The 13500-nt window shown below is 48.9% G+C and overlaps 1 protein-coding gene across 17 annotated transcripts in view; it reads right to left on the bottom strand.

Annotated features, from left to right (window-relative positions):
- Nucleotides 1–13500, bottom strand: part of Msi2 (musashi RNA binding protein 2) — a 366225-nt gene that overhangs the window by 288655 nt on the left and 64070 nt on the right. The gene's annotated exons all lie outside the window — the stretch shown is intronic.

The raw sequence follows: 13500 nt of genomic DNA, 5'->3' as shown, positions 1-13500 counted from the left end.
CCCATAATTCAAATGTTGATAGGCTGACTGACTATGGATTAGTCGAGTTAACTCCTATTTTACCTAGAACTTTCTAGTTTACTAGAATTTACTAGGCAAGAACACACTGCACTGTGTACAGTGAACGGCAGGGGGAAGAGCCAGTTGCCAGAATTCATTTCCAGAACACAGTGAATAGGAACATGGACTACTAAAGCCAGAGAGGTCAGCCACATAAGATACTGGTACATTTGCCACATGGGGTTCCATGGCAGAGCACGGCTGATGTGTTCCAAATACAGCTAAGATGGAGTTTGGCTCTTTAAGGCATTATCTAAAAGTTAACTAATAGGGGTGGAGGGAGGGAGGGAGGGAGAACTGACACCAGACTTCACATCGTTTACATTTCTCTTATAAACAGGACACTTTGTAAAATGTCCAACTCGTGATTCAGACAACAAGAACAAAGCATTTCCTGGTCTTGAAGCCAGACATGGTAGTGCACCCCAGTGTCTTAGCACTCCTGAGGCAGGACAGGTGGGGTGGGGTAGGAGCAAACAAGACACAAACACTTCTCAACAGGGCAGTTGGTCACTACAGGGCATGAGTAGGTCACCACAGCTCTAACCTAGATATGACAGGACGGTGCTGGCCACTCAACTCTTGAAGCCAAATGCTGGGGCTCACAGAAGCATGTGCAAGGACGTGTGCACTTCATGCACGGGTACACCCAGGTGTGAGCATGTATGTGTACAGTAACCCTCATGCTTCCCAGATCTCACCAGGGAAATAGGCTGGAAGCAAAGATACTCCAGTAACTGGTGTCTTGAACTCTGACTCCATTCCCCAGTGAAGGGACCCAGCGCCTTAGAGAGATGACTGACTCCAAGTCTAAGGCCAGGTAGACACAAGATGAGCTCTGCAACTTTTGTTATGACCAGGAAAGATGTGCTTTCAATACATTTGGAAGAACCTGAAGGAGGGTTCTCCCACTGGCCTGATTTGGGGCAATCTGAGCACTAAAGTTATTAAGTCCAGCAATGATCTCAAGCCACTGAGATACTAGGATCCCACGAGCTCATTTCTATAATAAGTAGATGTTAAATTAACGGGAAGGAGGGGCTCTTGCTCACAGCAGACCAGGTGGTAAATAGAGGGAGCGAAGAAGCTGGAAAACCCTTCCATAACTACCACAGTAAACACCAGATCAGGCAAGAATCTTAGGCAAATGCTAAGTCTGGTGGAAATTTTGATGAGGAGCATGATCAGTCTCTCCTCCAAAGACTGCTTATTAACTCTATCCACCCACCCACCCACCCCTCCCCCTCCCCCCCCACCCCCACCCCAAAAAAACCACCATGCAATAACTACACGCTAGAGAAATCAAACAACACCTTGGCCAGGTAATCAAAGAAAGGCAGACGGACATCAAGTGCAAGAGCATCCAGACGAGAGCGTGGGAAGGACATGAAAACCAACACCTCAGATTCTGGCCAGGATCACGGAACTTGATTCCAACCATGAGGCAATATTAAACGAGAGTGTCTTCTTCAGCTGTTCTCTGCCTCATTTTGTGAGAGTCTGTCTCTGTCTCTGTCTCTGTCTCTGTCTCTGTCTCTGAACCTGGAGCTCACCATTTTAGCCAGACGAGCTGGAAAGCAAGCTGCCGGGATTCACCTGTCTCTGTCACCCCGTGTTCCAGTCACTGGAGCTACAGGCATGCAGACAAGCCTGGTTCTAAGGGAACACTGGGGATCTGAACACAGGTCCTCGAGCCGTGTTGCCAGCCTGGAAACAGTATATTCTTTTTAGTGACAATGACGTGGAGGCAAAGTGAGGCTGCGGAAATATTCCAGATTAAGTTGACAAAGAAGGGACAGAAACCAGTGTCCCACCTGATCCTCTATTCTCTCCGTGCTGGAGGGGAAAAGAATTCTACACAGACAATACTAGGCTGACCGGCAAAATCAGAACACACGTGGTACATCTGCACATGAAAGGAATACAGCAATGTATTTTTGGCTGGTTGGTTGGTTGGTTGGTTGGTTGGTTGTTGAGACAAGGTCTCATATATTCTAAGCTAGTCTCGAACTTGCTACGCCAAGGATGACCTTGAACCTCTGCTCACACTGTCTTCTACCTTCTAAATGCTGGGATTCCCGAGTGTATGCTCTCATGCTTGGTTTAGGAACTGCTAAATACCAAACCCAATGCTAGTACCCTACCAACTAAGCCATATATCCCTAACCCTCAGTTAACTTCCGGGAGTTAGTACCTGTCCTGGAGTTAGGTGAGAAACTATCCTTATGCTTAAGTCTGTAGTGACTGGCAGGTATATTGGGTAACCCTTAGACTTATTCACAAAGCTGGTCTTGTAACTTCTGAGTGATTTCAGAAGTAGAAAGGAACCAAGGGTAAGATGATATTTGGTAGACAAAGCTAAGGACCTGAGGTCTAGGACTTGGGGCATCTCAGCTCAGCTCCGCCTTCTGAGCTTGGCTCTGTTTCCTCATCTGTAAAGTGGGCCAGATAGCGAGAACCCTTCCCGATCTCACAGACTTTCCAGAAAGATAAAGTAACACACAAATACAGCGTTACTGATTTCTAGCACAGCTTTCTGAGGACAGCCATCATGTGCTACAGCTTTCTAATCTGGTATCAGATTCTACAAGATAATACTGAATGACCACAAATTCAGGTGACCTCCAAAAAAAGGGGGGGGATCATGGTCACAAGTTCGTCAACTGATATTATGAAACAAATATTTGATTAAACACAAGTCTCAGAGCAATCAGTGTAGTCTAGGATCATTTCAAAGTGTGTCCTTAGAGCTGGAGAGGCAGTTCAGTTGGTAAAGTGCTTACCTTGTGAGCACAGGGACCCGGGTTTGATCCCCAGCACCCAGGTTAAAATAGCCCAGTGTGGGAGTGTTGAAACTAGAATGCCACTGCCAGGATGTGAAGACGGCAGACCTGTGAGGCTCACTGGCCAGCCAGAACGGCTGATGTGGTAAGTTACAAACCAGGAGGAGACCCCATCATTGAGGGGGTGGGGAGAGATGGGGAGGGAGGGGGGAGGGAGGGAGGGAGGGAGGGAGGGAGGGAGGGAGGGAAGAGGCTGCCCTCAGCATGCATGCGTATACAAACCAGAGTTACAGCAACAGAAACCGGAAGGTGTTTAGAGCGCTATGAACACAAGTCATTCTCCCCTTGGTGTTTCCAAGTCTATGCGGTGGCATTTTATTTTCAAATTCACAACGACGACGATTTTGTGGTCGATGAAACATTCCCCCAAAGTCTTCAAAATTCGACTTAATTTTCACAAGACTTTATCCTACCACCAGACACCGGTGAAATTCAGAAGGAAAGGAAGCACACATATCGCTTAAAGAGGTTTCTGTGCATCTGAAGAATGAGCAACACAGGGGCTGTCAACGGGTTCCCGGGTGAAGGCACCGGCCATCGAGCCTGATGACCTGAGTTCAAGCCCCGGGCCCCACATGGAGGAAGGGGAGAGCCAACTCTTTAAGAGGTTATCCTGTGATCTCCACGAGTGAGCCACGGCAGGCACACATGTGCACACAAACATAGAAAACACATAAATAAAAGTAATTTTTTAAGAAGGTTTTTTTCCTGGTCCAGATTTAATCTTTCTTCTCTCCGATCCAAGTGAGGGAGGGATTCATCTTAATTTCAGCATCCCTGATTAAAAAAAAAAACCCCAAACTAACGACTCCTCATCCTTTCACTAGGATCCAGCCACCAAGCTTCTCCCGACCTCTGCCCTCCAGAGCACTCGGTGACAACTGCCAAGAAGCTTCTCATTACAGCACGCTGAAGATGTGGAGAAGGACTCAAGGCTCAGGGTGGCCCCCTGGGTGCATTCAACCAAGAAATCAACAGAGTTTCAGCAAAGCTTCTCATCGCCTATCCCCCCGTAGGGACAGAATGTCCAATGTCCCAAAGAGGTGTTCTGCCAACAGCCCTCAGATCCACATCAAACACAACATTCAAACCAATGACCTCGGACAGCATCCCAAGGAAAGCAGTATCTCCCACACCCTCGTTACGAGGGCCGTCCTACTCAATTCCTAACGAGGGGGGACAACGGCGGCGGCGGATGCCATGGGGGCTACTTCAAAACTTCTTTTTCTCTTAGAAAACAGATCTTCTTTTGTTCTGGTTAAACACCAATTACTCTGCTCTCTCTAACATGCAAATCAGCCGAAAATAGGGCAATCCGCAGCTCACTCCGGTTCTACTGCAAGTCTGAATGAAGAAAAGAAAGAGGACGAGGAGGGAGAGGGAGAGAGTGAAAAGAAAGGGAAAGAGGGGAGAAGAAAGCTGAGCGGCGGAGGCAAGTCCCTGGGGGTCTTCAATTCCAAGTGCTTTGTGCTCAGATAAAGCTGTTCTCAAAGCGTTGTTTTGTATTATCTGTGCCGCTGCCCACGAGCGGCGATTTTGCCATTATCCAAAAATAAATAAATAAATAAAGAGCAAGAAAAGAAGTGGGGGAAGCACATTGAAGTGTCCAATATAAGCAAGAAAAGCGAAACTGCCCAACAAAGCTCTGTCCCCACTGCTCCCACCTGCTAAAAAACACGCTCCCCAGAAGTAACGCCACTGGGATGACGCATCAGACTGGAGACCAGAGGCAGGAGGAAGGCTCGTCATGGCAGCCAGACAAGACAACAGGAGCCTCCCCATACCCGAGTCGTCCTGACCACAAACATTGCACAGTCCCCACAGGCAGCTGGGTGCCCGCCCGCCAGGCACTCCCAGAGCTCCCTTCACTGTGGGTTTGGTCTGGGCTCACTGTGGTTACCTCCACTCACCCCATCAAATCTCCATATAAGTCTCTCAGCTCCCATTTCTCAGGCCTCCTCTGTGTACTGTGCCACCCTGCCCCCGGCGGGGGGAGATATAGATCTGAACCCCAGAACCCCAGTTCTGCCTTCCAGTCTGGGCTTACTATAGTTCTGATTAGGTCGTAAGACATGCTGGGACTACCCTGATCCTCCAGTAACCCCCTTCCTTAGCTTTGGCCTCTGGTTTTTGTGTCCTTCCAGACTCAGCCCTGGTTAACCCCCTTCCCTCAGCCAACTCAGTCGTGTTCCTTGTGGGGAATCCACATAGCCCAGCCATGCTACCACCTGAGTGTCTCTGCAATGCACCTACACCTGAGCACACTGGAACCGAACGGATGTTTAAGGCAGAATGAAAATCCAGTGCAGAGATGACCCTGTGTCCTTGCTGAAGCTCCTTCCAGAGGCATGGGCCAGGGCTTCAAGAGACACAGCCAAGATAGGCCAGTGACTTCGGGTGCACTGTCAACACGGGGCCTGTCAGAGATCTCAGCAGAGGGTGCCCCAGCTGGAGTCCACACTACCCCAGAAACAGGAGGGGTACCAGATCTCTGCTCTGATTGGCCTGTCTAAGGGAAGGCTCTTAGCAGCATGTCCCTTGTCCAGGAAGCACCCACTCTATCTTCAGAACTGAGGGGCAGGCTGAGAGGACCTCTCCAATGAAACAGTCACTCACGATGAGGGGGATCCCCACAGTTCCCCTCTCTGGGCCTGCCTTCTTCCACAGAGGCTGCCAAGCAGGGCATGAATGTCTCTCTGTTTCCCTGTCCCACTCCCTGTGCCTGGGAAACAAAATAAAGAAACTCACATTCGCTCTATCTATTACGTTTCATCTCATTTGGGCTTCGAAAAAAAAAAAGTCCTGCAGTATGAACACTGTCCCTCTGTTTGGTGGCAGAGACTAGACTGAGGTGAGCCCTGGGAGTGACGGCAAGTCAGAGCACGGCCATGCACACCCCCGTGTAGTCGCCGGCAGGGGCGGAGCCAGAGGCAAGCTCCGTCGGGCTGCCAGCCTGGCAGACCATCACTTGCCCACATCTGAGTCCCTTTAAAGTCTAGTAAAGTGGGCTAAGACTGATGCCTTTCTCCAGGGCTGCTGCAGAAAAGCCTGAGACATCATGGAGTTCGGATGAACCAACCTGTGCCAAGAGCCCAGATAATGTTACATATTATCACTCAAGGTCAACGAGATGGAAGGGGCTGGAGCCCATACTTGAACTTAGCTGGGCTGGCTTCCAAGGCTCTCACAAGCCGGTTTCAGAACTTAAAGGGGCTGATTTAATTCCCGTTCCCTGCAGCAGCCCTGGCGGATGCCCCCGACAGGCCTTGGGTCAGTAGATTCTGCTGGGGAAACCCTCTCAAGACCTTAGCCCAAGCAAACAGAGCAGAGACCCGGAAAAGCAAGCACGTTTCCAGGAGCCATGGGGGCCTTGGGGCCTCCAGGGGTGATGGAGAGCCCTGTGCAGGCAGAAGCAGGCTCCCCAGTTGCTCTAAGCACATGAAGCCAAGGGCTCGCTCACTCTCACACAGCGGCAGCATGGTGGGATATGGAGAGAAGTAGAAGGCAGGAAGCAGGGCTGTTGTACTCTCGACAGTCCCCACTGCAGACAGCACACCAAGTCCACTTCAGAAACTGTGGGCGGGTGACAGGGGGGAGGGGAACAGAGCAAAACACACCTGAGAGAAGGAATCGCGGGTGAAGGCAGACGTTGAGGCAATCAGCTCAGGAAGACAGGAAGATGGCTTTTACTTGCGCGCGCGCGCACATCAAGCATAGATGTCCCACAGTCAGAGGGCAGAGGGCAACGTGTGAGAGAGTTCGCAGCTTCCGCCACGCAGACCCCAGAACAGGACTCAAGTCGTTGGACTTGGCAGTCAACACTTTGACCCACTGAACCATCTCACTCACCAGGTCTTAGCTGGCTTTCAAGACAGTCCTGAAGCAAGCAATCCATGACACAATGCCCTCAGAGCCCAACCGTCTAGAGCAGCAGCAGTTCTCAACCTGTTCCCGCCCTTTCCCAGGGGCCACCTAAGACCATCAGAAAACACAGCTACTACGGAACGATTCATAAGAGTAGCAAAATGACGGTATGACGTAGCAACGAAAGGAATTTGTAAGGTTGGGGTCACCACAACGTGAGGAACTGTGTTAAAGGGTTACAGCATCAGGAAGGTTGAGAACCACTGCCCTAGAGAATGCCGAAAAGCAAAGCCACTGCTCAAAGGACCCAGGCTGACTGATACCTGGGGCCTGCCCCGTGCCTGTCCCAGGAGTCCTGTGTGATGGACAATTCGAAGGAACGCCTCTATAATCTCTATTGATGTCATTTGTCTCTTTGATATATTGAACATAAATATTTGCATCATTTATTTATTTATTTATTTTTTTTTTTTTTTTTTTTTTTTTTTTTTTTTTTTTGGTTTTTCGAGACAGGGTTTCTCTGTGTAGCTTTGCGCCTTTCCTGGAACTCGCTTTGGAGTCCAGGCTGGCCTCGAACTCACAGAGATCCGCCTGGCTCTGCCTCCCGAGTGCTGGGATTAAAGGCGTGCGCCACCACCGCCCGGCGCGTCATTTATTTTTAACAGGCATGCTTTTCTTCTGAAAGCTACAAAGGAAGTCTGGGTCTCCAGTCCTCCCATGCCCCCTCCCCTCTTCTTTAAGTCCTCAGACTTGAGCCTGGCACCCCGACAAATCACACAGATCAGAAAAGTACGTCAGAAGCCACTGAATTGAAGAGCAGATAAAGGACCCTCCTGGCAAAGGAGACAGAAAGATAGAGGAGAGCTAAGTCTGGCGTGGATCCATCTCACTCTCTCAGTACCTCCTAGAGGTGAAGCCGGGAAGAGAAAAGGCAGTCACCCCACAAACTGCTGGGCCCACATTATCTGCTCTGCATTAAGACTCAGATACCCGAGCTGTGAATGAAAAGTTCCTGCCGCACACAGTACTGTGGAGTGATCTACAGGGAGGCCCACTAAGTGAGGCAGTGGATTCACACCAGCCAGACCCCCAAGGCAGGGCCAGACTGAGTTATGGAGCCTTCAGGGTCGCTAAGCAACCAGGGTATAACAAGTCTGCACAGGACCCACCAGGCTACTTGCCCTTTATTTATGCCGTCCCAGACACCTGGACAGAAATATGGGCCTAGAATGTCCACGTGCCCTATAATTCACTGCCAATGGGCCCCAGAGATGCATCTTCCCAGTAGTCCTGCCCACAGGCTCCTGTTGACTGAGGGAAAGCACCCCCGGGACTGCCTGCTCTGTGCTGTCTTCTGATTGGTGCCCACCCTGACAAGCAGCAGGCTGCCCTTCTGAACAGGCTCCCCATTCCTCAACAGGTAGGCAAGCCATCCCCACTTGTTTAGTGCTGTGGGATGGTCTGTATGTCAAGTGTGTTGCTGATTGGTCAATAAATAAATCACTGATTGGCCAGTGACCAGGCAGGAAGTATAGGCGGGACTAACAGAGAGGAGAATTGAGAGAACAGGAAGCTGAGTCAGAAAGACACTGCCAGCCGCCATCAGGACAAGGAAGATGTAAAGTACCGGTAAGCCACAAGCCACGTGGCAAAGTATAGATTTATAGAAATGGATTAATTTAAGCTGTAAGAATAGTTAGCAAGAAGCCTGCCACGGCCATACAGTTTGTAACCAATATAAGTCTCTGTGTTTATTTGGTTGGGTCTGAGTGGCTCTGGGACTGGCGGGTGAGAGAGATTTGTCCTGACTGTGGGCCAGGCAGGAAAACTCTAGCTACAGTTTAGAGAGGCAAAATGTGGCCAGAGGACAACACCTGCCAGGAGGAACTCTTTCTGACACCTGGGTCCCTAGCTGCGAACCTTCAAGAATCACTATTTGAGCCTCAGATTTGGCTGGTCATTATTCCTTTGGACATTCTCCTGTCCTCAGTCACTCATCCAACACTTACTTCTTGAGTACCAAAGGTGAAAGGGTGCTGTGGGTACTGAGACTATGCCCGACAAGGGAAGAGGCCATGAGGATCAAAGCAAAGCTGTTGACATGTGGAGACATGTGAGTGAATGTCACACATGAAGACCCAACCGTTTCAACGGCAGCAGGGTGGGAGTCAGGCCACAATTCCTCCCTTGTTTTTTCCAACTTAGGACAGTGTCTCTCTTGTTTTCCCTCCTAGAGAAGTCCCAGAGATGGACAGCCTCAAGACACTTACCTACTCTTCAGAAAGAATTTCTCCCATAAGACCACAAGCCCTGGTTAGCATTTAGCCTTAGCGCCCCTTCTTGCTCTAGTGCCTGTCCCCCATCCTCCACCTCAGAGACCCCAGACAGCCCCTGTCCCTTTCACCATTACAGCTGAGGCCACCTCAAACATACCCAGCTCTCAGCTCCAAAGGAACAGTCAGTCATCCAACAAGTCCATCTCTACACTCAGCTCTCCTGACTTAAACACAAACCCCTCCAAAGCTCTTCCAAGGATGACGATGTCCAGACACATGCGCTAGAGCTAGGATTCAAAGGAGTGACTGTGGGATGTCTGTGAGGAACACCAATATGGAAGTAACAGAGCCTGGGTCTTCAACAAGAACAGTGGTGCTCGCAGCTTGGCTAGCATCCCTACAGGTAGGTAGGTATTCATCATCCCATTAACCCTCACAAGTGCAAAGCGATGGCCCCACGCTACGGAAACTGAGGTTCCAAATGTAAATAATGTGTTCAAGTGGCAATACTGGAAGTCAAACCCAGGCCTGTGGCAGGAAGCTGCTGCCCTCTCTTCTCCGGGCCATCCTGTGTGGTATGCAACTAAACCATAGCACATTCTGTCCTTGGCAGGGAGGTGCATTGAAACTATATCTATACTTCACATTGAGACGATGAGATGTTACATGGCAATTAAAAGCCATGTTGTTGAGAACCACCTAGTGACACGTGGAAATAGTTACAAAAGACTATTAAATAAAGAAGCTGGAAACACACACACACACACACACACACACACACACACACACACACACACCACTGTATGAGTACAATCTGGGTTTTTTTCCAATTCTGTTCTTAAACGTATCTACAAATGCGCAAGAATGCTAATATACTAAAAACATTCACTTTTAGCATTTATAAAACGCCGTGAATCATCTATAAGGAGCAGACATTGCTTTTCTAAATTAGAAAAGCATATTAATAATCTTTTACTTCTGAAAAGAAAGAGCCACTGTTCTGGCCTGGCCACAGACCAACTCATGCCATGGAGTGGGGGCCCCCCAACCCAAGTAGGTGCCTGGCCAAGGACTCCGGGCCACAGTGCCAACAGCAGCCGCTTGTTGCCAAGGTGGTAAACACAACATCGACAGCCGCCAGGGATCCTCGCTGTCCCTGAGCCCCGTGGCTAGCAAGCCACACAGAAACCATGCCTTCCCTAAGGAACAGCCCCGCCTCAGGGACGCCCAGCCGTAAGGGATGAGGCTGAAGGAAGAATTGGAGAACCAAGGGTGAGGAGTAGGCACTAAAGACAAACACATCTCAAAGGCAAGACAATGATTCAAGCTGTGACTACAGGGGACTGACCACTCCTGTCCCATCAGACAGCTGGAGGGCGACATGGTGACCCAGGGGGTTCCTGGGGTCAACTCCAAGACCACAGCATTAGAAAAACACAAACAACACTGTCGCTCTCTAGAAGAAGACAGACTAGTTGGTGCTACCAGAGACAGAAGCCTAGTCTCATCACTGGCTTCCAGTAACTTTGGTTAAGTTAACCAACCTCCCTGAGCCTGTGTTTCCTCACAGGGAAATTAGCAATGCCAAGCCTAGAAGACAGTTTTAGGAGCTGGAAGAATACGGTAGTTAGTTGTTAAGCTCTGGAGAAGCTGGCTTAGATACTGGGAGGACCCTTAGAGTGGCCCCAACAGCCCGGCGAAGAGGCCCAGAGGCAGATCCTCCAATGTGGCTGAAGCCCAGAACTTTGACTAGACCTCCACCTCATAAGTACCCTTGAACCAGAACCCTCCAGCTAAGAAACCTGTTCCACATCCCTGCATGAGATAAGAAGTGCCGGCCAGCTTAGCTAGGTAGCGAACTCCAGCCTTTTGTTACACAGCAATGGCTAACTAACAGAGATGCCGATTCCTCGCACTAAGGATTGGATAATATTTCCTTGGTTTTCTGTATATTAAAAACTACCAGAAGGCCTAAATTTCATTTATGGCAGCTTTTCTTAGAAAAGAAGTCGTCACTATATTAAATATATACATTAACTAAAAGCACTCAGATTTTACAAATATTAAAACAGAAAAAATGATAGATAATGATGTCCTGTGTGTCTGAAAAAGCTACCAAGGGTGGTTTTGAGTACCTTCATCATAAGGGAATGATAAATACATAAATACAGGTATATTTAGCACTAACATGGATGACACATTGTATACATTCATTAAAACATCTTGGTATTGCATAAATTTATATGTTTTAAGTATCTTTCTAAAACTGATTTAAATGTTTTTCTCTCTTTTGTTTTCCTGGGGATTTTTTTTTTTGCTTTTCATCAATTTGGTGTTATTAATTTTTTGAGATGGGTTTCACATATCCTCCTGCCTCTTCTTTCTGGTTGCTAGGATTAAAGCCACAATGCCCAGCTTTTTTTTATTTAAATATTTTTATATATATATATAAAGCCAGGAACTAGGCCCCGGAGCCTCAAGCTCCACAAAGCATAGAGGCTGGATTGGCCATGCAGCTGAGGGCTCAGGAGGAAGACAGTCAAAGCTCCACCCACAGTGAACCACTGAAGAACACTCAGGTGGGCCCAGGTTGCTCCAGGGGTCCTGGTGTTTCCCTGCAGAGAGCCAGCTGCTGTAAAGGAGGGCAGCGGTGGCTCACTTCCGCCACCATCTTGAGCACGGTCAGGCAGGTGCAGGCCTAGGATTCTAGCAGCACCATCACCCCCACTCCCACCCTCTGCCCCACCCACTCTCCCACCCACCCCTCACCCGCCACCCCACCCTGGCTCTAGAATGCTATCACAGATGCATTAATTGATCCATTTCAGAGGAAAAGCTAGTAATTCACCTACTGATTTCTCAAGACAATGTGGGTAGGAGGTAACATATGTATCCATAAACAAGACCAGAGTATGTCCAGAGAAACCCAACACAGTGCTGGGGTGTACTTAAGCCAGGGGAAAGATCAGTCATGAAAATCGATCTAACCACTGACACGGTAGGCAGCAGGCAGGCAAGGGTGTGCCGGCTCTAACTACCGAGAATAGTGGGTAATTATTAGAAAAAAAATGCGCTGGTACAAGTCTTCCTGCTTTAATTGCGGCTAAATCTGAGTTCCGTGTCTGCCGGCCGCTTTTGTTCGCTCTCGTCTCTTCCCATCTCCTGTGCTGCACTCAGTCTGCAGGAGAAAAAGCATTTCGATGGGGTCTTGGGGAGTGTCGTCCTCCACCGGTCCGTGGGTCTCTACATGTCCATCTCTGGGGCCAGAGGAGCTGGGAAGTCTGCCTCCCTTTATCCAAACTACCCAAATGGCAAGAAAGCTTTCATTTCAGCCAGTCCTCCATTTTATCAGCATTCTGCCACTGTCAAGGAGCAGGGAAGAAATGGGACTCGAACCCTTCAATCCCAAGGTACTATTGGCTTTTTAATCCTTCTCCGTGAAGACGGGCCCAACAAGCCCTCACAGCTTAAAATCTCCACCCACAGGACACAGGATAAAAATCCAGCTTCCCGTCGGGCGGTGGTGGCGCACGCCTTTAATCCCAGCACTCGGGAGGCAGAGCCAGGCGGATCTCTGTGAGTTCGAGGCCAGCCTGGACTATCACGTGAGTCCCAGGAAAGGCGCAAAGCTACACAGAGAAACCCTGTCTCGAAAAACCAAAAAAAAAAAAAAAAAAAAAAAAAAAAAAAAAAAAAAAAAAAAAAAAAAATCCAGCTTCCCTGGAGGTGACAAGGGAATTGAACGTATCCTTGTAGTATTATAGGGAAACTGAGGCACAGAGAAACAAAGTGGTCTTCCAATGTCATAGTCCAGGATGAAGCCATCACTGCCAAGCCACAGGGATCACTGGGGCTAGTCAAAGCCTGTGCTGCCTCAAGAAATAAAGCATGTCATCTTTTCCTTAGTCCCCTGGGAAAGTGTGCCAACCCATGGGGAAAGTCGTCTTCTCGCTAAAAAATATTTAAAGGCACAAGTGGCGTCCTGGCTAATTACACTCAGAAAGTTGGGGTGTAAAGAAGTCAGAGTGGAAGGGAAGACCAGGGAGAAGCGTTCAGAGGCCACTGTGTCGTCTGCAGAGACGTGGACCAAATGCTGCCAACAGGGAAAGCGAACAGGACACTTTCAGGAGCTACACACATTTCTTAGGTTATGGCTCTGTATATTAGCTCAGCTAATCGTCCCAGCAAACCTTGAAGCAGGAGATAGCCCCTTCTACAGATGTGGGCTAAGTGACAGAGAGTCTCAAGCTACTTATCCACGTCACACAGCCCATAAAAGTACAGAGCCAGAATGCTAGTCTTGGAGGTCTGGTTCGTAGATCTATTCTCTTGAATGACATGCTAGTAAGTATATCTGTTCATCTGTTTCGGAGAGCTTTCCCGTTCTACAACTTTCTTCCTAGTCTGAAATCCTTGGGCCTTCCTCTATTTTTGTTAGAGAACTATATGTAAAGGAT

The sequence above is a fragment of the Peromyscus californicus genome, unplaced genomic scaffold (genome assembly GCF_007827085.1).
Source record: "Peromyscus californicus insignis strain IS unplaced genomic scaffold, ASM782708v3 Scaffold_3__1_contigs__length_106647218, whole genome shotgun sequence".
Classification (NCBI taxonomy): domain Eukaryota; kingdom Metazoa; phylum Chordata; class Mammalia; order Rodentia; family Cricetidae; genus Peromyscus; species Peromyscus californicus.
The sequence above is the reverse complement of the archived record's forward strand: the minus strand, read 5'-3'. Positions and strand labels throughout refer to the sequence as shown.